The sequence below is a fragment of the Nyctereutes procyonoides genome, unplaced genomic scaffold, assembly GCF_905146905.1.
Source record: "Nyctereutes procyonoides isolate TBG_1078 unplaced genomic scaffold, NYPRO_anot_genome, whole genome shotgun sequence".
NCBI classification, from domain to species: Eukaryota; Metazoa; Chordata; class Mammalia; order Carnivora; family Canidae; genus Nyctereutes; species Nyctereutes procyonoides.
The window spans coordinates 48,448,042-48,461,964 of NW_026575044.1; the positions used below are offsets into that span (position 1 = coordinate 48,448,042).

At 42.3% G+C, this 13,923-nt stretch overlaps 1 pseudogene; it reads right to left on the reverse strand.

Moving 5' to 3' along the window:
- Positions 1 to 11,936: 11,936 nt before the first annotated feature.
- LOC129509143 (26S proteasome non-ATPase regulatory subunit 12-like) lies at positions 11,937 to 13,542 on the reverse strand (annotated as a pseudogene).
- Positions 13,543 to 13,923: the final 381 nt, after the last annotated feature.

Here is a 13,923-nt window from a genome sequence, read left to right on the forward strand (position 1 = left end):
GACCTCAGGCCCTGGGGCTTTGACCATCCAGACTGAAAGGAGTGGCCAAAAGTTCTTAGTCTTGTCATGAGAAGGAATTCATGGACGGACATAAAGCACAGCATATGAGTAAGAGAAGCAGGAGAGTCCATTAAAATGAGAAGTACATTCTGGAGATCTGAGAGCAGTCAAGCTCAAGAGAGACCTGCACATCCTGGGGAATGGGTTTCTATCCATTATTGACAGTTGTTAGGTAAAGGGGTGGAATATTTATTATTTGGGGCAGGAATTTTTATTATTTGGCACTTTTAAAAAAAAAATCCAAATTGACTCCAACTCCAATATGTTAGGAGACAATCCAAGAGGGAATCCTTTGGGATTGAGGAAGTTGATCCGATAGCTAATTCCAACAAAATGAGGAAAATATATTGACCAAGAATCCATTACCAAAATCCCCCTTGGCTTCTGAATGGCATCCCATCAGGAATATTGCCAAAGGTTCCCGGGGTTCAGGGTGACAAGATGTGTCCCTCTTCCTGATGGCTCTGATGCCCTTGTACCACTTGAGAAGGGATGTTGACCTCCCTTCACTTTCCCACTGCATCCTTGGCTTCAGTACTTGCCGGTATATGGACTGAAACGCCACAAAGATCGAGGCTGCTATTTTATATCATATTAAGCATCCTATATCTACGCTAGAAGTGCCTTTAATCTAAGAGCATGACTGAGAATGCCAAATAGCCCAGGGGAAGGACAAATGAGAGATATGATAAAAGGGAAGTATGGGGACTCCTGTTAAATCCAGGCAACTTTCTCATGAGGTTTATCCATGGTCCAGTCCCAAGGGAACAGTCTCCTGTCCGGTGAGTGCCCCAATTGGGCACTAGCTCCAGCCAGTCCCTTTCTAGAAGCATGTGGTCAGATGTATCTTGATTTTATGCTCATCAGGGGATCTTACCAGGTTATTTAGAAGGAAATCTTACACTCTTAGGACTCTTAGGATTCATGGCTGTCCTAATGACCCGTATGACTGTCCAGTGCCTGAGAAGAATACAAGTATCCAAAGAACAGGTAAAACAGGAAGAGCCTGATTTCTGAGCCCTATGCCATTACGGCCAAGGCACTAGCAACCAGCCCAGTGGCAGGAATTTGTACTTCCCTGCGGTGTAGCCACAGGCTAGAGGTGCTCTGCTGAACACTCAGACAAGGCACATTCTGAAGGGTCGTGCTATTCAGGACATCTCTGAAAAAGAACACGTAGGAAAGACAGAGGAGGGTGGGAGTGTCAAGAAGACTTAACTGAGCTGTGCTGAAGCTCTTGAATTCTTTTTGCCCGGTCCCTGTACCCCGCCCTGCAAAATTATGCGGGGTTGTCAAGTGCATCGGTCAAGAAAGCATTCTTGAGACATTCATGGTGCAACTTAGTTTATCTAAGCACAGGCGCAGGACCCATGGGCAGAAAGAGCAGCACTTTTTGCTGTGAGGCTGGTTGTTACAGACTTAGTAATCAAAAAGAAAGCGGGTATGCAGGGAGTGTCAGATTACAAGAGTCCTTGAATTTCTGCTTGTAAAACTACTTTTGCAAGATTCCTCTGCTGCTTATCATTCAGTCTGACTTTAAATATAGGTGAGATATACAGGCAGTCACGAGACCCTTAATCACTGTAGCAATCAGCACGTATTTGATGTTTATCAAAACAATCCAGGCTTTAGGTAACGGGAAGCATTTCCCTGCTTCAGTCCTTCATCTGTTTCACGATCCTGCTGAACCCCTTTCAGGCCCCTTGTAGATGATGTTTCATCAGCCTGGGACACTTCTCCCTTTGTGCATGACCTTCACCGCTTTCACTGGCCTTTGACCCCAGGAAATTCCACAGCAGCGTTTTACTCGAGTCATTACCCTAAGCAGAAAGTAACCAGGCACTGTGAATAGCCACTCTCCCAGCCAGTGTCCTGGTTTTGTGTGGACATGTGTAAGTGTTGCACATGCACCTTTGCTGGGTGGTTTAGGGTTTTTCCAGACTACTTACACTCTAGGAGGCTTAACGACTGGGAGACGTCTCTAGCAACCTAGCAAGAAGACCATGCATGTTGCTGACACAAAGTTTTTGGTATCCTTGAGGGCACTTTTTGTTGCAGAAAAGACTAATCATATGTCAATATGCATTTTATAAATTAATGTTCAATTTATTTTATTTACAAAATTAAAAAACCTAGGGACGCCTGGGTGGCTCAGCAGTTGAGTGTCTGACTTTGGTTCAGGGCGTGGTCCTCAAGTCCCGGGATCGAGTCCCACATTGGGCTCCCTGCATGGAGCCTGCTTCTCCCTCTGCCTCTGTCTCTGCCTTTCTGTGTGTGTGTGTGTGTGTCTGTTGTGAATAAATAAAATCTTAAAAAAAAAGTTTAAAAACCTAGTTCTTCCACAAGTTGCAAAAAAGCATTATTTCTAACAGTTTAACAATGTAGGTATATATTTAACGATCAAGTTTTCATACCTCTCCTTCAGTGTTTGCTGAGTACTTAGACAACTGATTTTTTTTTCTTAAAGATTTTATTTATGTCTTCATGAGAGACACAGAGAGAGGCAGAGACACAGGCAGAGGGAGAAGCAGGTTGCCTGCGGGGAGCCCGATGTAGGACTCGATCCCAGGACTCCAGGATCATGACCAGAGCCAAAGGCAGATGCCCAACCACTGATCCACCCAGGTGCCCCTGCTTAGACAACTGTTAAATTAAACTTATAATAATAAGATGAACCTGTTGAAAGTTCCAATTCTACACAAAACCTAGGAAGATGTCAACTGAAAATTAAGCCTAATTCAATTACTCAGTTACACACTTTAGATTGGATTTATGAGGCTGTACTCTAATAAGCGAAATCCTCTCCAACATTCAATGAAATATACCAATTCTTAACACAAAAATACTGATAATATAGTTTTGATTCTCGTATCCTAGATCTACTAAATCATTCCAAGATCGAAAAACAGATTGCTATTACACGAGACAGCTACCTGAGGTTTCCTATGACCTCAGTGAAAGTGGATGGGAGAGAACCTGATAGCTGACAGAGGCCAGATTAGAGGATAAGACTTGAACCAAGATTTAGCCAAAAATGCCCCTAAAAACCATGTCCTCAAGGAGGGCCTGCCCCTGGAGGAGCTGGACAAAATCTGTGTTCTTTACAGATAGCTTACTACCAAGGGGACAAGCATGCCAAGTTTTCCTCTCAAATTTGCCAATCAAGTTAGAAATAGGTAAAATGAATATTTTCTTTAATTTAAAATATCCAAATAAGCATTTTGCCAAAAGTTCATAAATAGGGACTCCTGGGTAGCTCAGTGGTTGAACATCTGCCTTCGGCACAGGGCATGATACCGGGGTCCAGGGATCGAGTCCCACATCAGGCTCCCTGCGAAGAGCCTGCTTCTCCTTCTGCCTTTGTCTCTGCCTCTCTCTGTGTGTCTCTCATGAATAAATAAATAAAATCTAAAAAAAAAAAAAGTTTGTAAATGACAGAAGTAAAATCAATGAATTACCAAAGTATTATTTAAAGGTTTATTGTATATGCACCAAAATCTTTGCAAATGTGGGCACTCAAAGCAGAACAGGGAATGGAACTCAGGGGTATATTGTTTTTTTTTTTTTAAATAGAAGAAGAAAAAAGACATAAGACATATAGAAAACAAATATCATTATTTGCCCTTTTAAAATTTGGGGATCATTAACTATATTTTCTTTTTTTTTAAGATTCTATTTATTCATTTTAGAGAGAGTGTGTGTGCATGTGAGTGATGAGAGGAGGGGGAGAGAGAGGGGAAAAGAATCTGAAGCAGACTCCATGCCCAGCATGGAGCCCAATGCAGGGCTCAATCCTATGACTCCAAGGTCATGACCCAAGCCAAAACTGAGATGCACAACCAACTGAGCCACTCAGGCACCCCTAACTATGTATTTTCTAGTCCCAATTTTAATTCTCTTGCTCTTTCTTTGAATTATTTTATTAATAGTTGCACTGGGAATTACAATTAACATCTTAATTTATAACAACCTATCTACTTCAGATTAATTCCAATTTTTAATTAATTAATTATTGTCTTTAAGTAGGCTCCATGCCCAACATGGAGCCCAACACTAGACTTGAGCTCATGACCCTGAGATTAAGACCTGAGCTGAGATCGAGTTGGATACCCAGGACACCTGGATGGCTCAGCAGTTGAGCGTCTGCCTTAGGCTCAGGGCATGATCCCAGGATCCTGGGATCAAGTCGATATCAGGCTCCTTGCATGGAACCTGCTTCTCCTGTCTCTGCCTCTCTCTGTGTGTCTCTCATGAATAAGTAAATACAATCTTTTTTTAAAAAAAAAAAAAAGGTTTAAAAAAAAAAGAGTTGGACACCCAACCGAGCCACCCAGGTACCCCTGGCTTAATGCAAATTTAATTTCAATAGCATGTAAGAACTTTGTTTCCTGGGGATCCCTGGGTGGCGCAGCGGTTTGGCGCCTGCCTTTGGCCCAGGGCGCGATCCTGGAGACCCGGGATCGAATCCCATATCGGGCTCCCGGTGCGTGGAGCCTGCTTCTCCCTCTGCCTATGTCTCTTCCTCTCTCTCTCTCTGACTATCATAAATAAATAAATTTAAAAGAATTAAAAAAAAAAAGAACTTTGTTTCCTTGTAGCTCTATTTCCCCTCCCTTTTTCCTACTCTTGTAAAAGACACTTGTTTCCTTTACTCATGACTGAATGCCACTCTTGCTTCTGACACCAGATGTGTGGGGGTTCCCACACATCAAGCAATTTTCCAACTCTCTGGTGGACACTGACTAGGTGTTATATGATTCAACTCACTCTCTACCTAGAGATGGTCTTAGATCCCACACAGGTTGAGGGCTCAGTTGTGCAGCACTGCCCCTTACCCACCCCACCTCCCCCCCGGTTCAAGTCCAGGCTGTCACTTGTGCCTTTGACTGGCTATAAATCATGGGTTCCCACTACCCTGTTCTCAGATTTCATTAATTATCTATAGCACCTCACAGAACTCAGAACAGTTTACTTCCTAGATTACTGGTTTATTACAAAGGTTAAAGGATAAGATTGAACAGCCAGATGAAGCCATACATCAGGTGAGATCTAAAAGGGTCCCAAGCATAAGGGCTTCTACCCCATGGACTTTGGGAAGCCTCCCAAGAACATGTGGATGCATGCATTCTTAGTCACCAGCCTAGAAGCTCTCTAAATCCTGTCCTTGGGGGGTTTTATGGAGCCTTTATTACATAGGCATGATTGACTAAACTGTTGACCATTGGTGACTGAACTCAATCTTCAGCCCCATCTCCCCTCCCCAGAGGCTGAGGGGTAGGTGGGACTGGAGATATGGAAGTGTGGGCTAGCCTCAGTGCTTTCCAAAAGTCACATTGTTGGGGCACCTGGGTGGCTCAGTCAGTTAAGCATCGGACTCTCAATTTCACCTCTGGTCATGATCTCAGGGTTGTAAGATTGTGCCCCACATCGGGCTCTTCATTGGGCATGGAGCCTGCTTGGGACTCTCTTTCCTTCCTTCTCTACTCCTCCCTCCCCTCGCTCTCTCCTTCTCTAAAAAGCGAAACAAAACAAAAAAAAGTCATATTATTAACACAAATTCAGATGTGGCTGAAAGGGGCTTGTTTTGTTAACAAAAGACACCTTTATGGCTCTTATCACTTAAGAAATCCCAAGGGTTTAAAAAAAAATAACAATTTCACATCTCTCTTCTGTGATGTTATTGTCATACCAATTACATCTTTATATTTCATATGCCCATCAATACAGATTTATAATTATCCCTTTATGCAGTTGTCTTTCAAATCAGATAAGAGGGGGGGGAAGAGTTACAAACAAGAAATACATTTATGCCTTTTTAAGATACATTTACCTTTTTAGTTACCTTTACCAGTGTTCCTTATTTCTTCATTTGGAAAGTTACTGTCTGGTGTCCTTTCATTTCAGCCTAAAGAACTCCCTTGAGTATTTCTATAAAGGCAGGTTAGGCTGCAAGTGGCAAAACCTAGTTCAAATCAGTTCACGGGGAAAAAAACCTTGGGAGGCACACATACCCCAAAAGTTCAGGGTTACCATAGCTTTGGAAGTGGCTGAATACAGGAATGGGTCTCTCTTGCTTGCAGCTCTGTGCTGGGTTGGTTGGCACACCCCTAGGGAGCCGCCTCAACAGCTGGCTCACTCCTCCGACTGGCAATGCCAAGCATGAAGTGTGCATCACTGTGCAGATAGCTCCAGAGGAGGTCCCAGGTAGCCCTCCCGGATCACATGGACAGAGTAGAGGAGTAGAGGATCTCCAAAGAAGTGCACAGATTACCCAGAAAGGGGCACTTAGGTAAAGTATCCATAAAAACTAAAGTCTCCACTAGCTCAGCTTTAGGAAATGTTTCAGCTTTATTAAGGTGTTCTCTTGACAAAAAACACTTCTCTACAAGGCAGACTTTAGACTTGGAAATCCAATTTTAAATAACTGTATTTTTTAAAGAGGGGTGCCAAAAAAAGCGGGGTGCCTGGATGGCTCAGTCGTTTGAGTGTCTGACTCTTGATTTCAACTTGGGTCATAGTCTCAGGGTGGTGAGATTGAGCCCTGCATTGAGCTCTGCACAGAGCAGGGAGTCTGCTTGAGATTCTCTCCCTCTCTCTGCCCCACCCTCCCCCGACCCTCCTTGCAAATGCATGTGCATGCTCTCTAAAATAAATCTTAAAGAAAAGAAAGAAAGAAAGAAAGAAAGAAAGAAAAAGAAGAAGAAAGAAAGAAAGAAAGAAAGAAATACGTGAAGTTTCCAGAGTGCTCCAAGCTTTTCTCAACTCCATATTTTGGTGCATTCTGCTGCTCCTTTCAGGAATTTACTCCCCAACTCTCCTCCCAACCCCCCTCCCCCCCCCCATTGTCCATCACAATTGTCCCTATTTGTCTCATTTCCTCTGGGAAGACTTCATCATCTCCAAGGCTAGGTTAGGCTTCCCCACTGAAACTCCTTTAAAATTCTCTCTTCATTCCATCATGGCCTTTTTATTTTTTTTAAGATTTTATTTATTTATTAATGAGAGACACACAGAGAGGCAGAGACATAGGCAGAGACACAGGCAGAGACACAGGCAGAGGGAGAAGCAGGCTCCATGCAGGGAGCCTGACATGGGACTCGATCCTGGGTCTCCAGAATCATACCCCGGGCTGATGGCGTCACTAAACGGCTGAGCCACCTGGGCTGGCCCATCATGGCCTTTATACTCTGTTTTAATTGTTGGCTTCTTGAAGTTACAGGATGTACCTTATTCACCATTATATACCCAGTAAGCAGCATATTCCGTCGCATACTGAATCATCAATGTATAATTGTTGAATAAATAAGATCATGACTAATTAAAAATAAAAAAAAAACCTGTATTTTTAATTTGAGGCCTGGTAATTTTTTTCCTTGCCTGGCATGTTAAAAATTCTTACTAATGTAATCTAGTAAATTAATCAAGTAATATTCCTTTAGCTAAAGTATGAAAAGAACTTCTGTGAAGGCTAATTTTAATCTCAAGTATGTGATATATTTTCTGAGGATAAAAAATGTATTTTGAGTTCTAATAAAGGGCATTACAAACACCTTAACTATTTTGGATTTGCCTCCTGTATAAGTAGCTTTTCTCCCTGGATTATTGCTGAGATTTTCTTCAGAATACTGCTAATATAATTTATTTTATTTTATTATTTTTAAAAAGATGTTATGTATTTATTCATGAGAGAGGCAGAGACACAGGCTCCTGCAGGGAGCCCGATGTGGGACTCAAGGCCGGGACTCAGGAATCATGCCTTGAGCCATAGGCAGATGCTCAACCGCTGAGCCACCCAGGCATCCCTATTTTAGTTTAGTTTCATTTAGTTTTAATTTTAGTGTACTTAACATACACTATGTTATGCTAGTGTTAGTTTCAGGTGTACAATACAGTGATTCAACAAATTTACACATTACTCAGTGTTCATCATGAGAAATGTACTCTTAATCCCCATCACCTATTTCATCCATCCCCCCATCCACCTCCCCTCTAGTAACCATCAGGTTGTTCTCTATAGCTAAGAGTCTGGTCTTTGGTTGGTCTCTTTTTTCCCTCTGTTCATTTGTTTTGTTCCTTAAATTTCACATATGAATGGGATTGTATGGTGTTTGTTTTCTCTGACTGCTTATTGTGCTCAGCATTATACCCTCTAGATCCATCCATATTGCTGCAAATGGCAAGGTTTCATTCCTTTTTATGGTTGAGTAATATTTCTGCATGTGTGTGTGTGTGTGTGTGTGCATGAGTGTGGGTATCTACCACTTCTACTTTATCCATTCATCTATTGATGGACACTTGGGCTGCTTCCAGAATTTGGCTATTGTAAATAATGCTGCAATAAACATAGGGGGCATGTATCCCTTTTAATTGGTGTTTCTGTATTCTATGGGTAAATATCCAGTAGTGTGATTACTGGATCATAGGGTAGATCCATTGTTTAACTTTTTTTTTAATTTTTATTTATTTATGATAGTCATACAGAGAGAGAGAGAGGAAGAGACATAGGCAGAGGGAGAAGCAGGCTCCATGCACCGGGAGCCCGATGTGGGATTCGATCCCGGGTCTCGAGGATCCCGCCTGGGCCAAAGGCAGGCGCTAAACCACTGCGCCACCCAGGGATCCCCATTGTTTAACTTTTTGAGGAACCTCCATACTGTCTCCTACAGTGGCTGCACCAGATTGCATTTTTACCAACAGTGCATGAGTTCCTTTTCCTCTGCATCTTTGCCAACACATGTTGTTTCTTGAGGTTTTTGATTTCCATCGTTCTGACAGGCGTGCGGTAATATCTCATCGTAATTTTGATTTGCATCTCACTGATGATTAGTGATGTTGAGCATCTTTTAATGTGCCTGTTGGCCGTCTGTATGCCTTCTTTAGAGAAATGTCTGTTCCTTTTTTCTATTTTTTAATTGCATTATTTGCTTTTTTTTTTAAGATTATTTATTTATTTATAAGAGACACACACACAGAGAGAGGCAGAGACACAGGCAGAGGGAGAAGCAGGCTCCATGCAGGGAGCCCGACATTGGGACTCCATCCCGGGACTCCAGGATCACACCCCGGCTGCAGGTGGCGCTAAACCGCTGAGCCACCCAGGTGTTCTACATTATTTTTGCTTTTTGAGTGTTAAATTGTATACATTTTTATATATTTTGGATATGAAACCTTTGTTGGATATTTCATTTGCGAGTATCAAGTGTGTTTCTCATTTCATTAAGTGAGCCCTGTATCTCTGCTTTGTTATTCCTTATCTCTGTATTAAGTGAGTATCCTTATTTATTATTATCATTATTTTTTTAAAGAGGTGGGGGGAGGGAGTGAGAGTGTGCATGAGAGTTGGGGGTGAGAGCGGAAGGGTAGAAGATGAGGGAGAATCTTAAGCAGACTCCACGTCCAGTGAAGAGCCCAATGCAGGGCTTGATCTCATGATACTGAGATCATGATCTGAGCTGAAATCAAGAGTCAAATGCTTAACTGACTGAGCCACCCAGGCGCCCCCACTGAGTATCCTTATGATCATCACATTAAATACTCTATCAGGCATGTTACTTATATCTGTTTCACTTAGACCTTTGGCTGTGGCCTTGTCCTGTTCTTTCATTTGGGATAAATTTCTCATCTCATTTTGTCTAAGTGTCTGTCCCTGTTTCTGTGTATTAGGATAGTCAACGACATCTCCTGTTCTTGAGGGTAATGGCCTTATGAAGAGGTGGTCCTGTAGCATCCTGCCATATAGTGTCCCCTCCTCCCCAGGGCCTGGCCCTTCTGAGAGCATCTCCAATGTGTGCTGTGTGTGCCCTGCTGTTCTGTACTGTCCACTCTATCCTTCAGTCCAGTCATCTGCAGAGGCTGTCTTTGCCTGTTGTGAGCAGTGTTTGGTCTGTAGTCTGAACGTGGCATGTTTCAACTAGCTGTGCTCTGGTCTGTTTGTGAAATGAGCCCTGTGCCCACTGTTGCCAGAACTGAGGCTCTGCAAAATATCAGGAGATGTGGTGTGAAGAGGGGTTTGGGCCAGTCTTTTGGAGTTGACTGCACTGGGACTGAGGCAAACATGACTGGGAAGGGTAGTTCCACTGGAGAGTTGGGGGGGTGGGGAGGGCTCGGTGCAAGCAAGTTAAGGTAGCAAGTATTGGTGCTACACTGGGTCCTGCAGGTGGCCCTGGCTTGTGCTGAGGGGCAGGGGAGGCACTGGGCACCTGCCAGTTTCTTTGTTCCCAGAGGGCTCTCCCTGTGGACACCGTCTCTCTAGGACACTGTCTGAGATGAGCGAATAACCTTTCCACTGCGTGCCTCAGGTGCTCTCAGGTGGCTGCTCCCATGCTCTGCATCTGCAGGTGACTTGCCTGCCTTCTCTCCAGGAACAGTACAGTGTCCTCTGGGGTCTCCCAGCCAAGCCCACTGACCTTGCAAACTCCAGTCTTCAAGCCCTGCTGGTTGCAAGAACTCATGAAGTTTGGCCCCTCTCACTTTCTAAGCCAATGGCTATGGGGATTCGTCTTCCCTGTGTGCTCCACTGTGTGTTAATGTGTCTCTCACCCTCCTCTGTGACCATGGCTTCCCCCCATCACAGTGTCTCTCTCCCAATACGTCTCTGCACTTCCTGCCTTTTTCAGATTGGCCTCTTCTCTACCTTTAGTTGTAGAGTTTCTTCTGCCAGGCTTCCAGTCCATTTCTAGGGTGTTTAGGATGATTTGATCTTTTTTCTAGTTGCATTCTTATGATGAGGTGAGCCTAGGGTCTTCCTATTCTGCCACCATCTTCCCCACTGGGTAGTATAGACATTTTAACAATATTTCTTCTTTCAATTCATGAGCATAGAATGTCTTTCTATTTGTTTATATCATCTTCAATTTCCTTCATCAGTGTTTTATAGTTTTCAGAGTACAGGTGTTAAGGAGTTAAGTTTATTTCTGGGTATTTTATTATTTTTGGTGCAAGTGTAAATGGGATTGTCTTCTTTTTTTTCTTTTTTTTTGAAATTTTGATTTATTTATTTGTCAGAGAGAGAGAGAGAAAGAACACAAGCAGGGGGAATGGCAGGCAGAGGGAGAAGCAGGCTCCCCGCTGAGCAGGGAGCCCCATGTGGGTCTCAATCCCAGGATTCTAGGATCATGACCTGAGCTAAAGACAGATGCCCAACTGACTGAGCCCCCAAGTGCCCTGGGATTGCCTTCTTAATTTCTTTTTCTGCTGCTTCATTATTAATGTATAGAAATACAATGGATTTCTCTACATGGGTTTTGTATCCTGCACCCTTACTGAATTCATTTATCAGTTCTAGTAGCTTTTTGTGGAATCTTTGGGTTTTCTATATAGTATCGTGTCATCTGCATGTGAGAGTTTTACTTGTTCCTTACTCATTTGGATGACTTTTAGTCCTTTTTCTTGTCTGATTGCTGAAGCTAGGACTTCCAGTACAATGTTAAATAACAGTGATGAGAGTGGACATCCCTGTTTTGTTCCTGACCTTAGGGGAAAAGCTCTCAGTTTTTCACCACTTTTTTTTGAAAGTCAATGTGCATATATATACTGCTTTTATCATGATTATTAGATTGTTAGCTGAATGAGAATAAATAATAGCTAAAAAAAAGTCTTCAAATGATAGAAAAACACATTTGGGTAAGTTATGACACAATTGTTTGAGTTCATAGACAACAGAAATAGAATTTTTTTGCATCAATTGCAAATGCAAAGTTAATGATAAAATCGGGGAACTGAAAGGTTGGAAAGGGCCTTAAACATATTCACTATCTTTTAAATTTTAGACAAAGGAGCTGAGAATAGAAAAATAAAACCCAACATATACACCATAACAGTCTTTTATGACTTCCAATTTTAACTCTTTTCTAAAAGCATTAGGGGCATTGAGACCCTTATTGTAGGTTGTATATCATCTCCTCTTTGGCTATGAGGTGTGTAGTTTTGTTAACTAGAGACATCAGTGAGTTTAGTTTCTGAGACCAGTCATTTAATAAATTACTTGGATCCTTGGGTCTCTGGAAGTTGATAATTCCAGCCAACCTGTCTACTTTAGCAAAGATGGTCTTGTTAACTACTAGATTTGAAAGAAACACTTCTGACTCATCAACAGACAGAGAAGCTAAGCCATCCTCTTCATTGTTATACTGGTGTAATACTTGGCCATTATTATGTTCCACGACTCTGTTCTTTCAGTCTGTCCACCTCCTTTCGCCTTCTTCTATAGAACCAAAAACATCAGTCGCTGGACTCTCAAGAGACCATTTCCTTAACTCCATTCCACAGTCTTCAACAAGGGTGGACCAATGCATGAGCTCCATTGTAGTAAAGAGCTTTAAAAGATCCTTGTATTTAGGAATTTCTTCTTTTTTTTTTTAATTTTTTTTAAATTTATTTATTTATGATAGTCACAGAGAGAGAGAGAGAGAGAGAGAGAGAGAGGCAGAGACACAGGCAGAGGGAGAAGCAGGCTCCATGCACTGGGAGCCCAATGTGGGATTCGATCCCGGGTCTCCAGGATCGCGCCCTGGGCCAAAGGCAGGCGCCAAACCGCTGCGCCACCCAGGGATCCCTTTAGGAATTTCTTCTAACTCCTTGTCACCACTTATTCGGTGAACCAAATCTGACTGTTCGTTGTCAAAAGAAGCCAAGATCACATAGAGGACAACACTTTTCAGAGCTTGTTGCCACTTTTCACTTACTGCCTATATATAGAGAGGATCATATATTGCTCTGTAGTGTTTACAAATAGACAAATAGGATCCCTCATGTTGATCCAGCTGAATCATTAAGTTATAATATTTCAACTTTTTTAAAAAAATATTTCAACTTTAATTTATCTGTATTTTCTTCCTGGAAAAATTTGGTGTTAATTTTCTTGCTGATGATTTGTGTATGAATGTAATCCTTCACAGCTTTGCAGAGCCTCATTTACTCCAAAATACACTCCACTCACTCTTTCTTTTCCATTAACCTATAGGTTTCCACCTGTAACTCTTGTAAAATGGAGGCTGCCTCTTTCACATCACCATTTTGCTCTTTTATAGTTGCTAATGTTTTAGTCAGGCGAGCACATTCACTTTCAACATAAATCTTTCCTTCTGTAACCATTCATAGAGTATCAATTAACCGAAGTTTGATTGGAAGGTCTGTGATTTCCTCAACGTAGGTACAAGCACTGTTGAGCCATTTTTGCAACAGCTTGTTTTAACTGACTCCGTCTTTTTGACAAAAGCATAGTATTTTCATTAAGTAAATCCCATTCTTTAGCCTCATTGCACATTTTCACTACTGCAACTAAGATGCAGGATGTAGACACCATATCAGAAGCAGTGTGGGTCTGTTTCTCCAAAGAGAGAAGGGTTTCAATGACTTCTTGAAGTCTTCCTCCTTCCTTGGCCAGCTTTTGAACTTGGGCAGTCTCTGATCCACTGGGGCGCTGTAGTCCACCTCCATCTTGACGATGTGTCCATCCACCTGCTCTGAGCTGCCATCTGCCATGGTCCCTGCCTGAACATCCAGTTTTTCACTATTGAATGTGATGTTAGTGTGGGGTTTTCATATATATAAGGCCTTTATTATGTTGAGGTATGTTCCCTCTAAAACTACATTGTTGAGGAATTTATTATTTTTTAAGAGAATAAATTGAGGTATTGTTTAATAAGCTTTTAAAACTCATATCTGGGGATCCCTGGGTGACACAGCGGTTTGGTGCCTGCCTTTGGCCCAGGGCATGATCCTGGAGACCCCGGATCCAATCCCATATCGGGCTCCCGGTGCATGGAGCCTGCTTCTCCCTCTGCCTGTATCTCTGCCTCTCAATCTCTCTCTCTCTCTCTCTGTGACTATCATAAATAAATAAATTTAAAAAAAACTCATATC